This window comes from Sus scrofa, chromosome 7, assembly GCF_000003025.6.
Source record: "Sus scrofa isolate TJ Tabasco breed Duroc chromosome 7, Sscrofa11.1, whole genome shotgun sequence".
Classification (NCBI taxonomy): domain Eukaryota; kingdom Metazoa; phylum Chordata; class Mammalia; order Artiodactyla; family Suidae; genus Sus; species Sus scrofa.
In genome coordinates this window covers 70115730-70141897 of record NC_010449.5, presented here as the reverse complement: position 1 = coordinate 70141897, position 26168 = coordinate 70115730, and the positions used below count along the sequence as shown (strand labels likewise).

General features: G+C 36.2%; 2 long non-coding RNA genes across 4 annotated transcripts in view; one reads left to right on the top strand and one right to left on the bottom strand.

Moving 5' to 3' along the window:
* LOC106507718 overlaps positions 1-9887 on the top strand; it is a 37034-nt gene extending 27147 nt beyond the window's left edge. Inside the window, exons 2-3 of one of the 2 annotated variants that reach the window (XR_001303925.2) lie at positions 8709-8798; positions 9760-9887. This is a non-coding gene — a long non-coding RNA (uncharacterized LOC106507718). The remainder of the gene's footprint in view (positions 1-8708; positions 8799-9759) is intronic. The other variant, XR_002345871.1, reaches the window with a different exon arrangement.
* Positions 1-26168, bottom strand: part of LOC106507717 — a 125915-nt gene that overhangs the window by 7090 nt on the left and 92657 nt on the right. For both annotated transcript variants that reach the window (XR_001303922.2, XR_002345872.1), the window contains exon 3: positions 12760-12829. This is a non-coding gene — a long non-coding RNA (uncharacterized LOC106507717). The remainder of the gene's footprint in view (positions 1-12759; positions 12830-26168) is intronic.

The window sequence follows — 26168 nt, the reverse complement described above, 5'->3', positions numbered from 1 at the left end:
CCATTTGTGATTAAGGACAAAGAGATTTTTATGAAGAAAAATTGCTTGCAGCCTAAATATTGGAAAATATTTACATTTACTTTTTCACTTCCCTTTCCAACTAACCTTTCCTATGGCTATGCTAACAAAGCAAAGCATTTTTTTCAAATTAAAGTGAGAACTGAGCCCCATGCTTTCCTTTTGTGAAAGTTATTATTAAAACTGTAAAGACACAAGCACTCTTACATTACTGAAGGTACACATCATAATTATATATTATTTGCCGTCTTACTAATGTTTAACAAGATATGGAATTTTCATCTTCAAAGCAGTTCATAAATGTTAATCGCTATGACACTAGTGAAAGATGGGAAAGAAATAGTGGTTTACAGTTTAAAGATAAGGAGACAGAAGTGAGACGAAGTGATTTGTCCAGAGGCACTCACTTGGCTCTGACAGTCAAGGGTTCCTGGACTCCAGCTTGGAGAGAACATTAAATCCATTTCCCAGGGCCTCAACTTCAAATACACATTAAGGCTCCTGGGTCACTGAAACACTGTGTTTCAAAGTTACACTTGTACTCTGTAGAGATCTACTTCCAGAAGTTGTAGAGTGTGACTCAGAGCTGTGGGATTATATTGAGACCACACAAATTTCCCTAGAAAACCCACAATAGGTGTCCTGTGTTCTCTGTTTGAAATAGGAATGTATAGCTAAAGCGCTATACGGAATAGGACACTGGTTACAATTCCCCAAAAGCAACTGAATTAGTGTGGCTGCAAGTGATTAAAACTAAAGCTTAATAATAATAAATAATAAAATTTTAGTGGAAGTATATCCCAAACATTGAAATATCTTCATTTCTGTGATATTCAAGTGTAAGTGGGCATCTGGTATTTTCACTTGCTAAATCTGGCAACCCTAATCAAAACTCAATCTAAACAAGCTTAGACATATATGGATATATTTTTGAGAATTTATTGACTTGGAAAATCTAAGAAAGGTTTAAATATATAAAGGGCAAAAAAGTCAAAGATGCAGCTAGTCTAAGGATCAGCTAGAAATGACAACATGAACATCTTTAGTGTTCTCTCCTAACTGTGCATCATGTGTTCACTTCAGAGACACTGCAGACTTACTTTAGTGGGAAAAATGCTTGTATTTACTGGGTTTTATGTTTGGAAAATATGTCAGTGGATAGAGTGATCTAATGTTCTTCCTGCATCTGGATTAAGAAATATGAGAGAAAAGCTGTTAGGATTCTAGACCGGGCCAGGTACCAACCTCTGGAGTAGTCAACTATGATCACTGCATAGGTCATTGAATATAAAAATATAGCACCTTCTACAGAAACTATATGAATAGAGTAAGACTAAGAAGCAGAGAAAAGGAATGATTGCTAAAAGAAAGAGCATGCTGCTCCCACACATAATGGGGTTTTTTTGGCAGGCAAATAGTAGGCAACAAACATAAATACATATTCCATGTCAAATAAGTTCATACAAAATGGGGCTTTTATTGAAGGATCCTATGTTGTCTTTAAAGAACACACGGGAAAGAAGACAACTAGGCGTTATATAAGATCTGGACAATCAATAGGAAGACCCTTAGGACACACTCTCTCCACCTCCTGTTTGTCTCTCTCTTTTTTTTTTTTCCTATTGTTTAATCTATGCAGACTAGTTATCTGAGCACCTCTGGTTCAAGTAGTCACAGATACATAGCAAAACATGGTACATAGATGCTGGAGGCATACCTCATAGACAGCATGGCTAGCAATAGTGGTCATTTGAGAAGGTTAAAGGAATAGAGTATAATTTTCTGAAAAAAAGGTATCAATTATATCCTGATATTTTAAAAAGTATTACCCCTTATTTCTAGGCCCCAGGGAAAAGTATATATATATATTTCTATCTCCTGTCATTTCCTTTCCTAAATTAACAGTACCCTTGAGATACTTATTCTTAGGGAAAACATGTAACTTAGTCCTCTTGATCCACAGCCCTACAATGATTCATAGATCACTATAGAGTACAATCTGAGTGGTCATATTCTATGAATTCCAAAAGCAGGTGTTCCACACACTTAGCAATGAAATAGCAATTTCTTTCAAGCTGAGTGCCTAAAGGTGTTACCCTAAAAAGAACAGTCTAAGATGCATTTGTCATATACACCTAGAGAATATGATGAATTTGTAGCATGAACAGCTTAATACTTAATATTGACAAATTTTCCTTTTTTTTTTTTTTTTGTCTTTTTAGTGCCACACCTGCAGCATATGGAGATTCCCAGGCTAGGGGTCTAATTGGAGCTGTTGATGCCAGCCTACACCAGAGCCACAGCAACGCCAGATCCGAGTCATGTCTGCAACCTCACCACAGCCCACAGCAATGCCAGATCCTCAACCCACTGAGCAAGGCCAGGGATCAAACCCGAAACCTCATGGTTCCTGGTCAGATTTGTTTCCAGTGCACCACAGTGGGAACTCCTGACAAACTTTCTTAAACAGACTTAATACTGACAAACATTCAATTTGAAACTTGAAGAGGTAATCATGGTAGTTACCAGGAAATGAAAAGCTTTAAAGCTTTTCATTTTCTTGGCATGACCTCTACAGTAGCATCTGTCTTGTCTTTTTTTAAAAAATTATTGAGTAATACTAGGAATTGCTAGACCAGATGAACTTCCTATGACCTATTTAGTAGACCCAAACAATTAGCAAATGGTTATTCAATCACTCCTAAGAGAGGATTTATGCTAGACAAGTCAAATATCATGGCCTTTTGATTTATATAACCTTCTATATACACTTTTTCTTACAATGCCTGGCAGAGTAAGTGAGAGGAGGTATTGTCTAAAGTATGGCTTTGCATCAGATAAAGAGATAATGTGCTGTTAGTTTACACTGTTCCCAACTGCATTCACTACACAGTCTTCATGTTTGGACTGAGGGGTTGACCCTGCAGCCTCCATCTCCCTGATTGTTGGGAATAGTCTATACCAATGGCAGCTAAATCTTAGAAGTGGGTATGTTCATCCAGAAATGTATATAGAATGAAAAGAATGGAAAACAGTATCATGAGGTATAATTCTGTGTATAATGAGTATGTAATTAGGAAGAGGAGCCCATAAAGGAGACCAAGGTTTACCCTTTGAGTGGCAAAAACCTACGAGCAAATGGATTGCCTGAGTCCCAAAATTGACAGAAAGAGGAATATCAAGGCGGGATGGACCAATAGTACCAAATAGTACAAAAAGGATACTGGAAACCATCTACCAAAATGGTTAGATTAGAAGTCAACAGTCAGATTGGCCATCATTAATAAGACCACAAATAACAAACACTGGAGGGGGTGTGGAGAAAAGGGAACCCTCCTGCACTGTTGGTGGGAATGTAAGCTGGTACAACTACTATGGAGAACAATATGGAAGAACCTTAGAAAATTATACATAGAACTACCACAGGACCCAGCAATCCCACTCTTGGGCATATATCCGGACAAAACTCTACTTAAAAAGACACATTCACCCGCATGTTCACTGCAGCACTATTCACAATAGCCAAGACATGGAAACAACCCACATGTCCATAGACAGATGATTGGATTAGGAAGATGTGGTATATATACACAATGGAATACTACTCAGCCATAAAAATGAATACAATAATGCCATTTTGGATGGCAACATGGATGGAACTAGAGACTCTCATACTGAGTGAAATGAGTCAGAAAGAGAAAGATAAATATCATATGATATCTCTTATATCTGGAATCTAATATATGGCACAAATGAACCTTTCCACAGAAAAGAAAATAATGGACTTGGAGAATAGACTTGTAGTTGCCAAGGGGGAGGGAGTAGGATGGGTAGGGTTCTTGGGGTTAATAGCTGCAGAGTATTGCCTTTCGAATGGATTAACAATGAGATCCTGTTGTGTAGCACTGGGAACTATGTCTGGTCACTTATGATGGAGCATGATAATGTGAGAAAAAAGAATCTATACATGTATGTATAACTGGGCACCATGCTGTACAGTAGAAAATTGACAGAACACTGTAAACCAGCTATAATGGAAAAAAATTAAAATCATTATATATTTATATAAAAAGAAGTCAAAAGTGGGGGTTCCCATTGTGGCTTGGCAGTAACAAAACCGACTATTATCTATGAGGATGCAGGTTCAATCCCTGGCCCTGCTTAGTGGGTTAAGGATCTGGCTGTGGTGGAGGTAGCAGATGCAGCTTGGATCCCACATGGCTGTGGCATGGGCCAGCAGCTGTAGCTCTGATTTGACCCCTAGCCTGGGAACTGCAGGTGCAGCCCTAAAAAGAAAAAAAAAAAAAGTCAACAGTGACATTACTGATAGCAGTTTCAGTGGAATTTGGAGAAAGAAATCAATCAGAACATAATAAGTTAAAGATACAGAAAGTAAAAAGTTTAGAATATGAGTATCAACTACCCTTTTGAAAAGCTTAGCCCTGGCCAAGCTAAGTATAAACAGTAATTTTGCATATTTTAATGTAAACTTAAAATCTCCAAACTTAAGAATAATTTGAAAGACACAACATTGTAAACCAACTATACTTCAATAAAATTTAAAAAACAAGAATAATTTGATTACAAAGCCAAAAAAATGATTAAGATTTCATACCATATGTCCCAGGAACTCAAAAAAGCAATTGATACTCCTCAGTTTTTCTTTTGGTAACAATACTACTTCATTCATAGTAATTTCCAAAACACTCATGTGGAGGTCAATCCAACAAGGGAAATAAAAGAGAAATTACATATAATATATGAACTTTTTTTTTCCTTTTCTGTAAGCCATTCACTGAGATTTTTAAAAACTTCCCCATATCCCCAAAGTAGAAGACACAGTATGTCAGTAGTTTTTTAGGTACTGTGGATTACAATAAAACAATGTATCAATAACAGTTTCTGTCATTGCTTTCTAACTAAAGATATTGTTGTACAGTACTAAAATGACAGAAAATCATGGGTAGAAGTTTACATTATTCTTTGTTTTAGAACTTTAATCCTTCCCCTCTTAGTCTGTTTTACATGTCTCTGAGGTAGTTATCCTTTCTCTAAATGCATCTCCTCTGGGGTCCTGTCTAAAGTGCTGTCAAAGAAAGATCTACTAAACCCATTTACACTTAAAAATGATGGCAAAAGCAGCCTAACATGTCAACTCTCCCGAGCTGGTTGCATATCTGAGACGTAAGTCCAGGAATGGATTTCAAATTAAAGAATTTTAGTTGTGGAAGAGGATGAAGCATTAGAGCTAGGCATGGTCCTATCAGAATATCACCAATAGGACTTCCCCTAAATACATTACATAATGTTTTCAGTTAAAAGAACAGACACTCTCAGGAAACAGATTCTTACGATCTGAGGGACAAGTCTGTTTTTCATTGATATTTCAGAAATATCTCCCAAATAGGTAATCACTAGATTTTCATGTAGATGACTACACAGTTTCAAAGGATTTCAAAGGAATTGGTGGAGCAGGCTGACCTTTCGACATTGTCACCATTCTATGGCTGTTCCTATAAAAACGTGACAAAATTTCAAAGAAAATGGTGGAAACAAAATGAAAGGTTCTTCAGTATTGATCAGGCTGTAACATCAAATTAACATTTTCAAGGCTACTGCTTCAACTAGATGAATGGCAGGGCTGGCCTGGCAGCCACAAGACAGCTCATGAACATGATTACAACGAAGTAATTTGCTTTTGTCAGATACAGACTTTCAGTAATGGTGTTCTCTTGGCTTAATAAAGTTAAGCACCACTTATAATGGGTACTTCACTTTGCTTCTCTCTATCATAGAGCGTGTTGGTTGTTCTGTTCTTAGAGCAGACATCTACGTAGGTGTTCATTTGTACTCCCCCACTGTGTAGGTACTCAAATTCTCAAGCTTCTAGCTATAAAATAGTTACACAAAATGCAGCATGAATTTTTATAAGCTGGTATTCATCATCATTACTCAATGTACCAAAGATTTCTACTTTCCAACATCATTTATTTTGACTTACGTTTGTATGCACTGACAAAGCCCTCTGTGTTTCAATAAAAGTGTTAGAAATATAAATCACTGAAAAATTCAAACTATATAAATTAAAAACAACTAGCCTCAGTCTTGAAAAACCAGATAAAGAATGTATGAAATGCATAGACCATAGGGAAAAAAAAAACTTTTTTTGTCTTTTTCAGCTGCCCCTGTGGCATGTTGAAGTTCCCGGGTCATGGATCAAATCCCAGCCAGAGTTGTGACCCTACACCACAGCTGCAGAAATGCCGGATCCTTAACTCACTGCACCAGGCCAGGGATCAAAGGATGCCTCCACAGAGGCAAGTAGGATCATTAACACACTGTGCCACGGTGCGAAGTTGAAGAAAATATTTTCATGGTTTGATTACAGTTTAGTCAATAATGATATCACATGGTACTTAAAAAGTTTTATTGATAACAAGTTTGATACTCTACTAATTCCAAAAGTAAATCATCTTGACTGAGCATTTTTGGTTTGGGATCTTCAAAAGTCTAGAATAAGATTTTTATTTGTCCTTTGAATTTTTTCAAATGGCATTCTACTCTAAAATTATTCTCACAAGTCTCTTCTGACCCCTTTGCTGTACAGTGGGAAAATAAAAAAGAAAAAAAAAGAAAAAAAAGAAAAAAGAAAAAAGAAAAAAAATAAAATTATTCTCATGCAACAGCCAAACGTTACATACTTTAAGTTGAATAAAAGTATCATCATTTAAGTTGAACTTGCATATAGAATCTTATAAGGTTTCCATTATGGATTTAGGTAATGATGAAATATGTTTGGAAAATATTACCTGAAGGATTATGTACTTAGAAAATATACCTCAGTATGAAGCCTTGTTTGACTTCATTAATTTTTTTGTTCTTTCTATCCTCCTTCTACTTAATTTTCCTCTCGGGAATAAAAAATTGTCAAAACATCAAAGTGAGTTCTCCTAGGAATGCTTGTCCTTCTGAAAGCTCAATACTTTCTACTTGTGTTTTCATGCAAGCCAGTTACACATCAGGATTGAAGAAATTTGTGATGGGGGAAATCTAGTTCAAGAGCCAAAATAATGGGTAAATAAACTGAATGGCATAAATATTTGAAAAGACAGATAAACATAAGAAATGACACAGGCTTTTTCACAACAGGAATGCCTTATTTCTTCAACTTGATAATTAAACAGCTATCTCCTATGAACTTTTCTTCGAAACGCATTCCTAACTTGAGAATCACAGTGAAAAGGTATTGCCTTTCTCCAGAGCTACAGGGAAATTTTGCAGGGGTTACTGAACATTAAATAGGAAATGAATTTATCTACCAACAAGAGGAATTTAGAATTACCCTTGATTACAAGGTAGTGCATTTTTAGATGTATGTGTGCTTATAATGTTAGGAAGAAACATTGCTTATTACTTCTCGTGCTTACTATAAGGTAATTTTGAGAAATTATCAGTGGAAGATTTTAAAATTCAAACAAGTAACTTTTAAGAAACCTGAGTGTTTGCACGATGTATATAATTATAGAATAGTATCTCATAAAGAGTTAGGAGTACACATTATATGTTAGGCTTATAACATAGTTCATGTTGAGTACAGGTGATTTTCATTACTATTATAAACTTATCTAATAGCCATGCTAATTGTTGTGGCTTTGGATTCCAGGAAAGATGGTAACTACTCTCAGGTTTAACTCTCATTTTTAGTAGATGAAGAGGAAGTGCATGTAAAGAATCCCTAGTTGTACACATGTACATGATTCTAAACAGCAGGAAATCCACTTGGGAGAGAGGCCATGCCAGAATGAAGGAGTAACTTTTAGAGCCATAGCAACTATTTATCACATCACTGGTGAGGAAAGTACCAGGATATTTTGGAAGGTATAATTATTGCTAATACCTGCCTCTGACTTAACAAGAGGTAAGCCCTCAGGGATACATGTCTAAGTCAGGCAGAGCCATCTGGGTTTTAGCTAGAGTTAGATATATAGTATATCTATATAGTTATATCCATATGTATCACCTATCTGTCTCTAATAGAAATATAATTACACAGGAAATATTTGCTATTACTCAAGTTAAATTACCCAGGACCCAGTCTAATTTGGAAGACACAGAGCCTTATTTACTCATACAAACTCCATTTTCAGAATTAGGAACAGGGGTTACTAACACTTATCCTTTGATCCGACCTTCTCCAACTTCTCAAATTCTTAGACTCTTTCTGAGCCCAAATAAAATTGAGTTGGAGAAACTGTTTCTAGTATTTCATGGTATTACTGAACCCATCCAATTTAGGAACATAAATTTAAAATATAAAGTTTTGGAAAGGAGTTAAATATAATTTTTTTTGCTTCTATTCACCCATTTTTGTTTTATCTTGTTATATTTTATTTTTTGGAAACTAATCTGCCTTCAGTAGATAACCCAATAACTTTGTATTCAACTGAATAGAAGAAAAAACTATTGGTCAAGGGCCTACCCAGCAATATGTTTTTCCATCTACTGAGCCAAGTATACCAAAATGAATGTACAGTATGCACCAGAATTAATCCATTGTGAGGGTTCATACCAAACTCAGAATGTTCTGAGGATGTTACTTGAACAGCCTATAAGTACGGCTGCTTATGCAGGTGTCTAGAGAAACAATTACTCTCCAAGTTTGCAGACAACCAAATCTAACATTTCTTCAGCAATAGTTTCTTCTAGGCACTGGAGATGGAAGCTGGCTACCTGAGATACTAGAGAAATCACAAGCAACCAGAAGATTTGCTCTGCATAAGGTACTAGATTCTCAACACAAGATTTAAAACGCCATACTGCTATCACCTAAAATATCAAAGCTGTTTTGTCCATTGTAGTTAGCTAAACAGATATTACCATTTCTCAATATTTCATCTATTTTTAATCACTGGCAAAATATCTGGTCTTTCACAGGCAGATTTGGGCAATAAAATAAGGCTATTTATCTGCATTAGTAAGCTACATTTATACTCAAGCACCTGTTATAAATAAGATATATATCTTTTAAATCTATTCACTGAAAGGTGGATAATCATATCAGGACTTGGTTTATCTATTGACAAATGGAAATAAGGATTGTATTTATTTCAAATGGCTGTCTAGGGATTAAATGAAATAAAAGGTAATACGTTTAACATCCCTTTGCAAAGCAAGCTTTCAACAGATTTTAGTTATCATTCGTTTCTTTTTAGTTACCAGTATATTTGACTATATTTGTGTAATCACTTAAACGACACTCATTATTCTGAACAACCCCTTTTGTTATGATCTCTGGCTGATTTAGCAAAACCACAAAATGTATCACATTAATTGGAGAGTCAGTAATAGTTTCTTATCCCTGAAAAATAGCAATGGTGAGAGGCCATTCTTTTAAACCATATTTTACACTAATGCATGTCTGTCAACTCATCTCCCTGACCATCTCAGAAGCTTCTCTTAAGTCATTCTATCAAGTCCATCTGTGCTTCAGTTCAGCACAACAAATATCTATTGTTTACTATGTTCAAAGCATGCGTAAAGTATTATCCCTCTCTTTAAAGAGTTTATAAGCGCTGTATAATTTACTTTATTAACCTAGACATAGTTAAAGCAAGTCGGCAAACTGAAAGCCCTACCTCCATCATGTTATTACCAACCTCTAAGTTTACATTAATTGTTAACCTTAACAGAATTATATCACATCTTTTCAAATACCACGTGTCCTTATTACTATATTTATAGGTGACGGAACCAAAACAATGAGGTCAAGTGAGTTACAGCATGATCAATGAAGCAAAAAGCAGAACTCTCTCCTCTTATGTTTAACCAAGAGCTCCAGAAATAATAAACTGTGAATGATTTAAATTAAATTAAAGTGTTAAAATTTTTTTGAGATTGGTATTCTAGTTAATACCCAGGTACAATTTCAGTTACGTATAGTATTTGTTATATTCTAAGAATGGTATAGTTTGCTTCAAACAATGATTAAAAAAACAGAAATAGTACACATCAATGGATATATTTTCTTTTTTAATTTACTGACAAAAAAGGTGCAGATGGCACCCCAAATAAGAGACTGGCATGGACCAATATCTTCTCTGTGAAAATGACTAATGTATCACTACACTTCTGCCAGAAATACATAAAGAGACTGCCAAAAATGATCATATCATTATCAGCTAGTGTTCCCAATTGTTCACTGTTTGTGTCACATATGGATCCTCTGAATTGCAGAACTCCTACCTAAAGAAACCCTAATATCATTATAAAATATGAACTTTTGCATGTTTTTAAAATGTTTCAAGGAAACTGCATTTGTTCTACTGTAAACAAACATATTTTCCTGGTGTCAGTAAAAAAAAAAAAAAAAAAAAAGAAGAGTGCAAAAAATGAATGACACTCAAATTTCAAATTTGTAAAGCTAAATTAGAATATAAAGAAATGTGATCTAAGTATCTGTATAAACCAATAAGCTTTGTTCTTTCAGCTACATAAATTTTTAACTAACAACCATCTAGCACTAACTATTAGGCAATATAGGGTCATTGATTTCTCTAAATTTGCAAGGCTTTAATAAATATTAATCAAATGGCATGGTACATTTCTATACCTAATTTCCATAATATACCCTATGGCATTAAAATACAAAGAATACAAAATAAGAGGTTAGTCTGGTTACATAAGCATCTTTTTAGTTTCTCATTAGTGTAACCCTGGATGCCAAAGGTGGTTGGTTTTCACATGAATATATATTTCTACAGAATTAAACAACAAGGAAGTGAAGAGTGATACATGCACACATTTACACAAACACACACACAAACCTTTATACTACCAACTATAAAATAAGAGAAATTGAGAACTAGATCAGTTTTATATGCAAAGTACTTCAAGAGAAAAATAACAGTTGGATACAGAAAAGTATAATTTGAAAAGTAGTCTCGGATTTCCCATTGGGACTCAGTGGGTTATGAACCCGACTAGTGTCCATGAGGACAATGGTTCAATCCCTGGCCTTGCTCAGTGGGTTAAGGATCTGGCGTTGCCATGAGTTGTGGTGTAGGTTGCAAACATGGCTTGGATCCCATGTTGCTGTAGTTGTGGCGTAGTCTGGGAACTTCCATATGCCACAGGTGTGGCCCTAAAAAGCAAAATAAATAAATAAATAAAGGCAGTCTTGTGGGATGGAGGACAGTTGAATAGGTGTGAATTTTTACAGCAAGGAAAATATTCTGTATACTATAATGAAGGATATATGATACTTTGCATGTATAAAACCCATAGAACTTTATAGCACAGAAAATTTAAAAAAAATTTACGAAGTCAGGGGATAAAGGATGAATACAGAAATAATCTCACTGAAGAAAGTAAGGGGAAAATGATGGCATAAGGATCTAGCTAGAAATGAGTGGCCATTTTAAGACTAAAAGCAAAAGGAATTGTGCATAGGAAATATACCCTAGGTCATAAATTGACAGAGAAAGACAAATACTGTATGATATCACTTATATGTAGAATGCAAAATATGATACAAATGAACTTTTACAAAACAGCAACAGAATTACATAGAAAACAAACATGGTTAACAAAAGGCAAGAAGAGGGACATAAATTGGGAGTTTGAGATAAGCAGATATACTACATAAACTGCTATATATAAAATAGATAAACAGCAAGGTCCTACTATACAGCACAGAAAACTATATTCAATATCCTGTAATAAACCATAATGTAAAAGTATATATATATATATATATATATATATATACATATGCCTATGTATATATGTATATTTTACTAAGTTACTTTACTGTATATCAGAAACTAACACATTATAAATCAACTATACTACGATGAATTTTTTAAAAATAATCCTAAAATCACCACACATACATATATACTGAAATTGAGTGGATGGTGTATGGTGGGAGCCAGGTTTTTCACTGTTGGCATAGGAAGTTATAGACATGCAAGAAAAAGCTAGAATGATTCATGTTGTAATGGATTAGAGGTGGGGACATCACTTTGAATATCTAACTGTGTGTGTGGAGAGAGGAAGAGAACATGTTACTCTATCAGCTGAAAGGGCTGACACCCAGCAGCAATGCGTATTACTAGTACCCAGATCTTGGTTTCTAACACCACTCTACATTAAAAGGAACCAGAGTCACTTGGAGAAACTGCTGATTCTAGAACTGGGCAGGAAATACATGAGATGAAACTAAAGTGTACTGTACTGAAAAAGAAGAAAGTGCTAAAAACACACAATGAAGGAGGTATGTCAAAGGAACACAGGAGCCAGCTGAAACGATTCCAATGGCCCAAACTGGCACAACTGAGCAACAAAATAAATAAGATAGTACTGGATTATAGCGCCAAATATAAAATAAATGTTCATGAGTCCAAACTGATGAATATATGATTGAATAAGTAAAAGAGAGAAAACAGACAAATCTCCCATGCAGAAGATTTCCAAATGAATTATGTAAACACTTTGTCTTCAAAGAGGTAGAAGATAACTCTCCCTTTCTGAAGTGTGAATTTCTTATTATGACTCTTTTCCAAAGAATACAGAGATGGGGAGGTTATCCAATACTACCTCATCCAGGTGATCAAGGAGAACATCGACAATGATAAATCATATTGAAAGTATGTATCCTAGATATAATATGAAAATGGCACTTAACCTCTGTAGTCCTTCTCATAATTCATCAGGCACATTCTTTATAAGTCTACAAAATACCTGACCAGCGCTCTGAGAAAGTCACAGCCAAGTGGAATCCAAGGATATATGACAAATAAATGTAAGGATTCTAGAAAAGAAAAAGATAGTAGTAAAATGTAAGTAAATCTGAAAAAGCATAGACTTCAGTTAGTTCTGATGTATCAGTATTGGTTCATTCATTGTGTCAAAGACCCTTCTACAGTAAGATGATAATAATGGAGAATATTGGAAAGAAGGTGTATGGGAACTCTCTTCATTGCTTTTGTAAATGATTGAATAAGTAAATAAAAGTTTTTTTAAAGAAAAAGTGGTTTTGTGGGTGTACCAAATTATGAATTGACATAAGTGTTTTGTTATTTAGTATAAAATAAATAAAAGTTGTAATTGAATAGATCAGAGCTCAGTGGAAAACTTGATGTGAACATTGAATTGAAACCCCTGTTCAGCAAAGCAAATCAGGGCACCAATGAGAGTTAGCTGTCACAGTGCCATGTAGCAGATGGGTGTGAATGACACAACTGGGAAACAAAACCCCAGGACCAGTTGGAAATAATCATAAGATTTTCCCAGTCCAGGATGTCCAAATTGTGACAGACTTTTTATTTTTTATTTTCATAAACTCTATTGAATTAATTTCAAAGGATGTTATAAGGTTACAAGCACACTCAACATAGTGATTAGAAAACAGTAAAAGCTTCTTGCTGGTTTGGGCTATGTAGTTACTCCTGCTTTTCAAAAGAAAGAAAAGTTTCTCGTTATTTTCAATCTCATGAACTAATTTCAATTCAATTAGTTGAGGATTCTAATTTCTAATAATAAGACCACATATCCATCAACACAAATCACATATCTAAAAAAGACTGTTTTGATAAAATCTGGTGACCTTAAGGAGACAGAGCACACATTTCCAAAATCATACTAAAGTATTATCAGGTAATTCTACAAAGTCAACTTCATCCATCATGTTCTTCGAGTATTAGGAAATTTGCCCACTTTACTGCTGAACATATAGCTGAGATATATTGTATTTATGCTCCTGAGGAATTCTAACTGACCTTATGATTACCCATATTTTATGGGTAATAAGAAAGTCTTACAAATGCAATTGCATTATATTTACACCTTTTTCCAAAATAACCTTGCTGCACATCAGTATAACCTTATCTATCTACATAGTCACTTAAATTGTATTAGAACTACTGTCACATATAAAGGTATCTTCAATATTTTTCATTATATCTAGAATACCCAATTCTACAACAGTTGACTCAGCCACATATATCTTTTCCAAATGCTTAATGAGAAAAGAAACAAAAAAATAATAATAATAAGCCGTGTTCTGAGGCCCAAGATAAGCTGCCATAAGCCCACAAAAATATGTGACAGGCTTCCAAAGACCTCCCTCTTTTTGCCCTTCTGTTTTACTTCCCTGGTGGAATTCTGTATATGTTTCCCTCAGAAATATACCTGTGATACCTGAAACCAGAGAAGTGGCAAGTGATAGAACACTATGAACTTGGTGAGAAACAACATAGCTGCTCAATTCATGGGCTCTAGAACCATACTCCCTGTTATGAATGTCAAATCTTTCATCCACTAGCTGTGTGACACTGAAGTCCCTAAACCTCTCTTTGTTTCATTTTCTTTATCTGCCAAATGTTGCTATATCACACTTTAATATTATCTACCACTAATGCAGACAGAAACACTTCCACAAGAGTACAGTGCCTATAGGAAGCTAAAAGTTTTTTGCATGAAGGAATAAATGAGTGAATGAATCAGTAGTAGCAGAAAAAGCCAGAGTGAATATGCACAATAGAAGAGTGGGACCAGTGGAACTGTGAGTGCTAAATGGAACTTTAGCAATTATAATGATAGTAAATTTCTACCTACTATTTTCAGTGTTACCAGTTTGCCAGTACTGGACTCAGTGGAGCCAATACTGTCAGCCTTCTTTCTGGAGATATATCTGAAATGTTAGCCATGTTGTTTTCTCGGCTTATTTCCATTCAAAATGAAACTTCATCAGCTTCACACCTAATATAGGTAGTTCACAGGCTTTCAGTAAATTTAAGGTAATTTATGATTTCATCTTTCTCAAGTAATTTTCAATCAAGTAAAGTTATCCAACAAGACTGGAAGTTGCACATGGAAACATTTTATTTTAGGGTTTCATTAGTATGCATAAATTCACAGCCCCTCCCAATCTCTATCCATTTTTGCAAGTAATTGAAAAAAAAGTGACTCAACATATGTGGATACCAGTTTTTAGGGTAGCAAATGGGGCATGGCATTTTAAATGTTTTAAATGAGGAACATTAACTGTGTTATAATTTGATTTCTAATAATGAACCTGATTCTCCTTCCAAAATGAAGATAACATCCTCTGATAAACATGAAAAAGAAGAGAAAGTGCATTATAGCATGAGGCAGACTATCAGTTTTCCAGCCCTCTTATTTATTAGCTACAGGTAGTGAATTTTATTTAATTCACTTGGCCTCAATTTCTTGATCCATAGTACAGGAATAATAATTATTTACCTGCACAAAGGCAGAAGCTTGATCAAATCCTTACATTCACTGATGATCTATTAAACCCCTACAAGTGCCAAATTCAGACTCTTTCCTACTCCTTTAGATGTTCACATGAGACCTCCACAGAGATGTGAACTAGGAAGGGAGCACTGGTGTAATCATGGTGTATGTCATAGGTGTATGACTACTTATTCATGCAGTTCACCTGAACAACTGGTACTGCTTGGGTTCAATCCCAATGTCCTGTTTTCATCATAGAATGGGCCACTAAGTACATCTGACTTAGACTTGGCAGGCCTGATGGAATCCAGTTGGTAATGAGCATGTCCAGGTGCATGGTCACTGGGGTTTGCTCCAAAGTCAAGTATTCTGTTTCTGCTAGGGCTCAGAAACATGCCAAGAGCTATTTCTCAAAAAGTGTATAGTCTCTACTACAGATGGCATTGCCTTGTTCCAGATTCCAGGAGCTGTAATCTCTACACCGTCTCTCTTCCTCACTACTGACACCTCTAACACCTTAATGTCTGCTGGATCATATGGCCCAAGCAGCCAGGCTGAAGCACTGCAGCCTGGAACTTCTCCAGAACTATACTGTGATCCCAGCTCCACTTTAGCTGGCAGCCTTCCATGTCGCTCACTATTGCACTAAGGCATTACTCCTAGGAGTTAAAATGTGCTGTATCAAGTAAGCCTAAAAAGATCTACCAGGTACCATGTTTCCCTTTTTGTTGTAAAGAATGCAAGATGCAGCAATTTATCTTTTACTCTGGGGGAGATATCTCAATAGACTTCTGACCACTATACTCATGAATTTCACAGACGTGGCAGATCCCTGACCTTCCTCGAGTTTATCTCCCACCTTCAGAATACAGGTGTTTTACCAAATTCTCCAGCATTCTATCCACCTCTTGCTCATCCTGCCCAATCAGCATAATGTCATTGTTGTAATGGGCCTCTTTAACATTCTGTGTGATGTTCATGCAGTTCCTATTTCTTTGGGTTACACTATGACAGAAACAGGAGGGTTAACACATCCCAGTAGCAACTGGAATATGCAAATTGTTTCTGACCTGTTTTTCTAACTGGAATGGAGAAATACTGCTAGCTAAATATCATGTACCTAACACCTTAATTATCTGCTCTAACAGTGATATTACATTGTCAGAGCAACCATAACCATGACTGCCATTTAGTTAAGTCTTCAGTAGTATAACATTACTCCTCAGGTTGGAGCTTTTGTAATATTAAACAGAAAATAAACAAATATTATATGGTAAACATGATAAAATAAATAGAAATATGATAAGGACTACAATAACTGCATCTTTGGGGTCTTTAATAGTGCCACTAATCTCCCTCCAACCCCCATTATAATAGTTTTTATCCCACAGACCAACAACCCAATGTGGGTTTTGTTCCATCTGACAAGAATATCAAATTCCAGTTATACACATTGGGTAACTAGGACATATCCACTGACTGGTCCACTAACCCAGTAGCCACACTGTGAACTGAATCATATCCAGGACTCCCTGAAGGCCCATGTTCTACATGGGATGCCATGATACTTATAGTGTTTTAGAACTTCCTCCAACTTACAGAATGGGAGAAAACAGTTTCAAATGATGCCACTGACAAGGGCTTAATCTCTAGAATATATAAACAACTTATACAACCCAACAGCAAAAAAACCAACCAATCAATGGAAAAATGGGCAAAAGCCCTGAAGAGACATTTCTCCAAAGAAGATATACAGATGGCCAACAAACACATGAAAAAATACTCAACATCACCGATTATAAGAGAGATGCAAATCAAAACTACCATGAGATATCACCTCACACCAGTCAGAATGGCCATCATTCATAAATCCACAAATAACAAGTGCTGGAGGGGCTGTGGAGAAAAGGGAACCCTCCTGCACTGCTGGTGGGAATGTCAACTGGTACAGCCACTATGGAGAACAGTTTGGAGAGACCTTAGAAATCTATACATAGAACTTCCATATGACCCTGCAATCCCACTCTTGGGCATCTATCCGGACAAAGCTCTACTTAAAAGAGACACATGCACCCGCATGTTCATTGCAGCACTATTCACAATAGCCAGGACATGGAAACAACCCAAATGTCCATCGACAGATGATTGGATTCGGAAGAAGTGGTATATATACACAATGGAATACTACTCAGCCATAAAAAAGGATGGCATAATGCCATTTGCACCAACATGGATGGAACAAGAGAATCTCATACTGAGTGAAATGAGCCAGAAAGACAAAGGCAAATACCATATGATATCACTTATAACTGGAATCTAATATCCAGCACAAATGAACATCTCCTCAGAAAAGAAAATCATGGACTTGGAGAAGAGACTTGTGGTTGCCTGATGGGAGGGGGAGGGAGTGGGAGGGATCGGGAGCTTGGGCTTATCAGACACAACTTAGAATAGATTTACTAAGGAGATCCTGCTGAATAGCATTGAGAACTTTGTCTAGATACTCATGTTGCAACAGAAGAAAGGGTGGGGGAAAAAATGTAATTGTAATGTATACATGTAAAGATAACCTGACCCCCTTGCTGTACAGTGGGAAAATAAAATAAAAAAAATAAAAAAATAAAAGAACTGCCTCCTAACTATTTATTTGCATCTCCATCATCCCAAAGATGTCATTAAGCCCAGCTCTGTGACCATCAGGTCTCCCCTATGGTCCATCAGGCTGGACTGAGGAGGAAAACCACCACTGAACTTCTTAGTGATCTTGGTGGCACCTCACAGGGTTAGTCCTGATGGTCTGAGTGAATGGCATGTCCCAGACTCCTTCTGTGGACCATAATCCTCTGGTGGGTCCTCCATTCTCACATAAGATAACCATCTCAGAATACCAAATTCCATCAGACTCTCTTCCTTCCTCCAACATCTTTCAAGGAAAATGAATGAAATTTCCATTTTGCTGAATGTTGGCCATAAAATTTTCCAGGCCTCTAAGGGTCAATTTAGCAGCAAGAGTTTGCCCTATTCCCCTGGGCTTCCTTTTAAGATTTTAATCCTTTGTCCCAAGAAAGTGCTTCCAAATCAATGAATTTTTTCTTATCCAGCTTACATTCTGGCCCACTTGATCCATGATGTGCTCTCCTGGCTCCTGCGGATACATACCGATGAATTCTTGTAATTCTTTAAGCCCAGCAATATTCCCAGCTGATTAACCCTGGTTAGCACGATGGCAGGCAAGACAGGAGGTAAGGGCAGTTTCTGAGAGAGGTACTGGTTAGCTTGTAGAGGAAAGGCTTCTTAGCATCATCCAGCATAGGAAAGTGCTAGATGTTACTAGGGAAGGGAGACCTCTTCTGAAAACCCAGAGAGTCTATGGAATCAACATCACCAAGGGAAATCAGTAAGATGTTTCAGCCATGTTCTAAGATGCCAGGTTTTTCCCATTAGGACTCTGGCCTTTGCATAACAGATGGGCCTTGGCTGAGTAATCAAAAGTCTCTGGAGCTTGACAACCCTAACAATGATATCTTTAAGCTGCTGCTCAGATATGCTGCTTTTCCACTACAGAAGATAAGAGTCTTCTTTATAAGGTACCAGAAAAGCCATCTGGTTGTCACACTTAGCCATGAACTGCTCGTTAATCGCCCTTAGTCTGTCGTTATCTCTTTGCAGGGCACCTATACAATTTAACAATAACCAGCCAGCTCTGCCTTACTGGCATTGTTTCCACCAAATCTTTCAAACATCTACATTATAGTATCTGCCAGAGCATTCCCCTCCAGGGTCATTTTTCCAGATTACAGAGGTGCAACCTTCAGCAACTGAGCCACCATCTTGTGCCAGGCAAGCATCACCTACCAACCAGAATAGCATCCTCTTTCCCACCAGGTCATGGGTGAGCCAGCATCAAATCTTCATCATTCCACAGCCACAGCGGTTTTCTGAAACTGCTCTGAGAACCAATTGTGCTAGTCCAAGTCCTCCAAAACCCCAATAATAAGATATGATTAGACACAGAAGAAACATATTTGTGAGGGAACATGGGAAATGAGCCAGAGGAATTTGTAATAGCCATAAGACTGTGATACAGATCTGACCATTCCTAAGGAGAATGGGAAGGAAGGAACTGTGATCGAGAATTTTTTAGACTGCCAGAAAAATCTAAGCTAGTTCAGCAAGGTGATGGGAGTCCTGGAGACAAAGTCAGAGAGTTCCCATGTCTTCTAAGAATGTGCCTGCCTTAGTGTCCCTGCACATAGCAGGGAGCATCATCAGCTGGGAGCAGCTTGTGGGAGCTTCCATCTCTGGATAAACACAGGGATGAGTTTCAGAGGACAGAAGCTGAGGCTATGGTCAATGATGCTCCATAGCCTATTATCTAAAGAGGTGCATTTTCATGGCTGCCACAGCATTTATTGAGGATGAAAATGCCTTAACATGACCTCATTGATCCTTTACAACATCGTGAGACTTGCTTTTTAGTGATTCTGTTTTTATAGAGGAAAACAGCTGAAGCTAAGTGGCTTGCCCAAGTTTACAGGGCAAGAAAGTAGTAAGGATGGATTTAAATACAGATCTTTGATTGCATGGTTTGTTGTTTTTAACCACATGGTCCCTCCTCAGAGGGCTTAGAATCTGCCAGGTAAAGGGACCTGGGAACAGACAAACATAATAAAACATAATTGCTCTTGATGATAATAATTACAAAATATCCATGAGAAAGACTGCTTTAGTCTACCTGGGGGAATCAAGAGGACTTTGGCTCAGACTTCAAAGCAGATTAGGTATTTGTATAGAGAGCAGAGAGATTCCAGGGAAACAGGGAACAATGTAGAACAGAAAGAAGACATGTAAGAGTATCACAATGGTAATTTTGGCATGGACTTAAATATTTTCAAATTACTTAAAATACCAGTGATGTCCCAGTCCTTCTCAAAGGGTCGAAAAAAAACAAGGTAGATGGTGCTCAGCCCAAGCTCTTAGCAGCAGGTAAATTTTTCCACCAGAAATGATTTAAACAAATACTGCCAGTGCCAAAAGAAGAAGAAAGGATGTTGATCACTGCATAGGAAATACAGACAGGGAGCAGTCAATTGAAGAGTGACATCTAAACCAGCCACAGTAGCAGCAGTCCACTGCCATTTCAGGAAGTAAAGATAAAGCCAGCATTTGGAGGGAAGGTGGGAAGAAGATAAAAATCCTCTGGATAAGGCAATTGAGTAATAGTTCATACAAAAAAGACAGTGGTGGAAGCAACAAAGACAAATCACCATCCATAATCTGAAGAGCATCCCCTGGTGCTAAAAATAAATGCCTTATTTCATTGCCTGTGTAAGGAAGGAGCAGCCATGAGAAAAGGACTGGGGCTAAACAAAATGGGTACTTTCTTCTAATATTTAGAGTCAACCTAATAAGAGTTAAGATTTTAATTATCAAGTGTCAGAATCTAAAATGGCTATACCAATGATATAACCCAGCATTTCCACTTCAACAAATATTTCTTATGGAAGTAATAATATGAATATGGAAAGGGACATATTAAATGTCCTATGAAGTAGTTTGCAATACAAAAAGCTGGAAATATTTACCCAAATCTAGAGGAATTATTATGCGATGGTATATTAAAATGCACCAACCTGGGAGAAGTTATTTCTATGTTCAATAAATGCTTAGTGAGAAATCACCATGAACCAACCATTCTGCCCAGAGCTAATGACACAGAAGTAAAAAGGACAGATATGGTCTCTGCTTTTGTGGGGCTTCTGGCTGGAAAATAAGACAAGTAGATACAAAGTAAACAATGATGTATGCAGATAAAAAGGAAACTGGGATGCTGTGGTGGAGAATAAATATGCAGAGACTTTACTATTTCATTAAATAGGGTGATATAAGGTCTCTGAGGTAATATATAATGTGAAATCTAAGGAATAAATGGGACAGGCACTGACAGAAAAAGCAGAGCATTCCTCTAAGCAGGAGAAATTAAGAGTAAGAACCAGGGGCAAGATGCAAGAGAGGGGCTGCTCGTGAGCAGCACATCCAGAGGAGATGAAAGGGTATAGGACCTGGCTTACAACTAGAGGGATGGCCCTTAGATTGAAGAAAAATTGCCTGCATTCTAATATAAGAAAATAGTTTTAGTGACAATGGAGGTAGGCACATGTCTGTTTGATATTCAGAAGATGAGGAAATTAGGGCTTTTTTTTTTTTTTTTTTGTCTTTTTAGGGCCACACCTGCAGCATATGTAAGTTCCCAGGCTAGGGGTCAAATTGGAGCTGCAGCTGCCAGCCTATACTACAGCCAGAACAAGGGAGAATATGAGCCACATCTTCAACCTACACCACAGCTCACAGCAACGTGGAATCCTTAACCCACTAAGTGAGGCCAGGGATGGAACCTGCATCCTCATGGATACTATTTGGGTTCGTTAACCCCTGAGGAATTTAGTTTTAATACACTATTTTCTACTTTCCCCCATGAATTCCGTGTGAATGGAGGATGGAGAGGTGTGAGTGTATGAGTGAAGTAGAAGGTGAGAAGAAAAATAAAGTATAAAATAATTTCCCCAAAAGTGGGAAAGAGACTCTATTTAAAAAATACATAGCAGAATTTTCAAGGTGGTGATGAAAGTCCACAGATAATTGCATACAGTGCAGATGTGCATATTAATTATTCTTGCTGTAATTAATATACTGCATTCACTTTGTTTGGCTTTCCACTTGGCAAACCTCTAGATTTAACACATACAGGGGAAAAAACTGTGGAAATGACAAATACAAAACAATTAAAAACATAATGAGATTTAAACAAGAATATATACATTATGAGCAACCTGTAAATACTGCTAAATAGAATTACATTCAGATTATTAAAATAACTAAAGCTACAATTGAAATATGGCTCATTTTAACATTATTTACCAAATAAAATAAGCTAAACGAATCACTTCCTAAAATAACTTTTTAAAAAATATTACCTTTTAAAGTGCCTCAGCTTTTTTTTTTTTCCAAAAACATATGGGCAGGTAGGAAATTTAAAATAAAAAGCAGAAGTCTTTGTATAGTCTAAATATAGATATAGTAGTGTGCCAGGCTTTAGCTAAATTTCTCTATATATAACCTGTAATGGGTCCAGTATTTACTTTTAAAAATATTTATTTCTAAAGAACATATAATGTAGCTAATTAAAATGCCAATTAACAAGGTATTTATATTGCCTTAATTTTTGCTTGCTCTATTTCTACACACATGTGATTGGGACCTCAAAAGACTACCCAACCATAAAATAAGGGGACAAATCATGACATGGAAAGCAAACACAATACTTTAAACCCCAAGTGTTTTTTTGAGTTAGTGTTAAAATCCTAAATTATTTTAGGTTATTAAAATAACCATTATGCCCATAGTTTCTCAGACTTCAGTGTATATCAGAATTCCTTGGACTTTATTGAAGATAAATACCTAAGCTCTCTACTCCATAACTACTAAATCAGGATTTCTGTGGGGAAGTCCTAGGAATCTATTTCCCAAAACTCCTCAGATGGTTTTTATAGTAGATGACTTTTGACCACATATTGAAAAAAAGTTGCTATCTCAATTTCAAATTATATTTCAGACTGATGAGTTAGGGCAATAGATGTTAAAAAATAAGTTATCCAATCAAACTTTGGATTGTTGGTAATTCTGTGCATTTGTTGTCCAATCAAAACCTGGTCATGGAAGTTCCAATTGTGGTTCAGTGGTAATGAGCCCGACTAGCATCCACGAGCACACGGGAGAAATCCCTGTCCTCGCTTAGTGGGTTAAGTTACCTGTGTTGCCAATGAGCTGTGGTTTAAGTCACAGACATGGCTCGGATCCTGCACTGCTGTGGCTCTGGCATAGGTAGGCAGCTGTAGCTCTGATCCAACCCCTAGCCAGGGAGCTTCCATATGCCGCAGATGCGGCCCTAAAAAGAAAAAAAAAAAAATGGTCACATTAATATGTTGTAGAATTAGATAAATATCTGGAAAACAAAGATCCCAACCCAAATCTGTATATATTATTATGTATTACTATACTTTGATTATACAGTATCTGTCTTTATGCTTTGTTATGTTGTGATAAATAAAAAAGTATTTTGTGTTTGTTACATGGATAGTTTACTATCTAAAATTATGAAACACTAGAAGAAACAGGATTCTTGTGGCACACTGCAGGGAGCAATGTGGATTGAGAATGTGTTTTTAATGGAAGCTATGTAACACTCATATGTTGGTAAGTAAACTATGAAAGATATAAGAAAGAAGTCTACATGGACTGCTAAGGCTGATAGCAGACCTGGTTGGAACAACAGTAAAGAAGCCAAAGCCACTTAGAGATAAGCTGAAATCAATTTCTTCCATGGAGAAGCTGCGTAAGTAAGATCTTTATGTCAAAGTGTTTACAGATTCTAAAAAGACAGCTATAAATCTGAACAAATGATGCTGTGAGTGGTCTGATTCTTGAGGAGAGGTGGGAAGCCTGGAAGATTTCAACTGCAAGCCTTCCAGACCCACACTAACCAATAGGATAGAGATTAGACACATGTGGCTACCGTACTTGAAATACAGTTAGTACAACTAAGATACTAAGTTTCTAATCTTACTTAATTTTAATTAATTTAAATTTAAATCTAAAACCATACATATGCATACAAACAAAGTGTATCTAATACAGACCTTATACTCCCCACAAAAATTAACTTAAAATGGATCATAGATCTAACTGTAAAATGCAAAACTGTGCAACTCCCAGAAGGTACCATATGAGAATATCAAAGTTACTTTGGGTTTGAGTGGTGAGTTTTTAGATATAATACCAGAGGCATAATCCATAAAAGAAAGATTTGATAAATTGGTGTTCATTAAAATTTAAAGCCTCTGACCTGTGAAAGACACTATCAAAAGAACAGCAAGACAAATCACAGACTGAGAGAAAATGTTTCCAAAAGATACATCTGACAAAGAACTTTTAGCCAAAATAAACAAAGTACATTTGAAATTCGACAATAAGAAAACAAAAGTCTGTTTAAAAATAAGAGTCTTGAACAGATACCTCACCAAAGAAGACATAGAGAAGGCAAATGAGCATATGAAAAGATGCTTCACATCATATGTCATCAGGGAAATGCAAATTAAAACAATGAGATAACCACTACATAACTTTTAGAATAGTCAAAACCTAGAACACTGACAATACCAAATACTGATGAGGTTTTGTGGAGCAATAGAAACTCCCTTTCATTACTAGTGGGGATGCAAAATGGCATAGACACTTTAGAAGACAGTTTACTAAACTAAACAAAGTCTTACTATACAATCTAGTAATTGCACTCACTCCTTGGTATTTATCCAAAGGAATTGAAAAGTTATTTATTTCCACAGAAAAACCTCTACATGGACATTTTTACCAGATTTATTCATAATGGTCAAAATTTGGAAAAAAAAAAGTTTTGCATCAGTAGTTGAATAGATAAATATAGTACATCCAAACAATGGAGTATTATTTAGCACTAAAAATAAATGAGTTATTAAGCCATGAAAAGTCATGGAGGAAACTAAAATGGGTAATACTAAGTGAAACAAGCCCATCTGAAAAGGCTGCATACTGTATGATTCCAATCATCTCACATTCTGTGGAGTGAGTAAAAAAAATCAGTGGTTGTCAGGGATTTGGGGGAGGAAAGGAAGGATGCATAGGTGGGAGTACAGGGAATTTTTAGGGCAATGAAACTACTTTGAAATTATCATGGTGGATACATGTCATCATACATTGTTCAAACCAGACAACACCATGAGTGAACCCTAATGTAAACTATGATCTTTGGGTTTGGGATAATGATGGGTTAAGGTGGTTTCAATATCTGTAGCAAATGGACCACTGTGATGGGGGATAATTATATTAGGGGAATGTGGATGTGGGGTTGGGGGGTCAGGGCATCTATGGAAAATCTTTGTACCTTCCTCTCAATTTTGCTGTAAACCTAAAACTGCTCTAAAAATAACTCTTAAAAATCTTATATCTAAAATCAGATGTTTGACTCAGCATTGTAAAACTTTGAAGTATGTTCGAAAAATTCAAATACATGAATCTGTTTTCAATTGTACATTTCATGAAATATAAATATAGATGAAGTATATCTAATGAAATTGTAGCATCCTAACTAAAAGATGTTGTTAAGTAGAAAATACACACTAAATCCTGAAATCTTAGTATGAGAAAAAGAATGTAAACTACGTCATTTGTAACTTTAATGTTGATTACATGTTGAAATGTTAATTTGGATACACATGGTTACATACGGTTAAATAAACATATTATGAAACATAATTTCACTTGTTTTTTTTTTTTTCAAAATGTAGCTCCTAGAATAATTAAAATAACATAGATGCCATTAATTGTATTTTTACAGGACAGGGTTGCTTAGACAATTTTTAATAAGTTGTTACATATGTAAGTTATATCTAATTTGCCATGATTTTTGCCATTACATTGTCTACTGAACCAGGACAAACAGAAAATCTTGCATGTCATAATTATGACTTCAATTACATAAAGAAACTGAGAACTGTTACTTGCACACAGAGAGACCTGGGAACAGATATTCTTTTCAGAGTCATGGCAAAAGTGTAAGTGCTTGCCAGTTTCAAGTAAGATGATCTCAACAAGATGAAACTACTGTGTCTACCAGCATCTAGTCATTTGCTCCTGCCCCCAAAACCAAGAGGCAAAACAGACATAGAGGCAGGAGGAATAAAATCATGATTCACCTAAAGTGACCTAATAACATAAGAAGGAAGATAAAGATGAGCAATTAGAAACTGTTGAAAAAGACTTTTCTTTCCCTGAGAGGTCACCTTCTTTGTGATAAGATG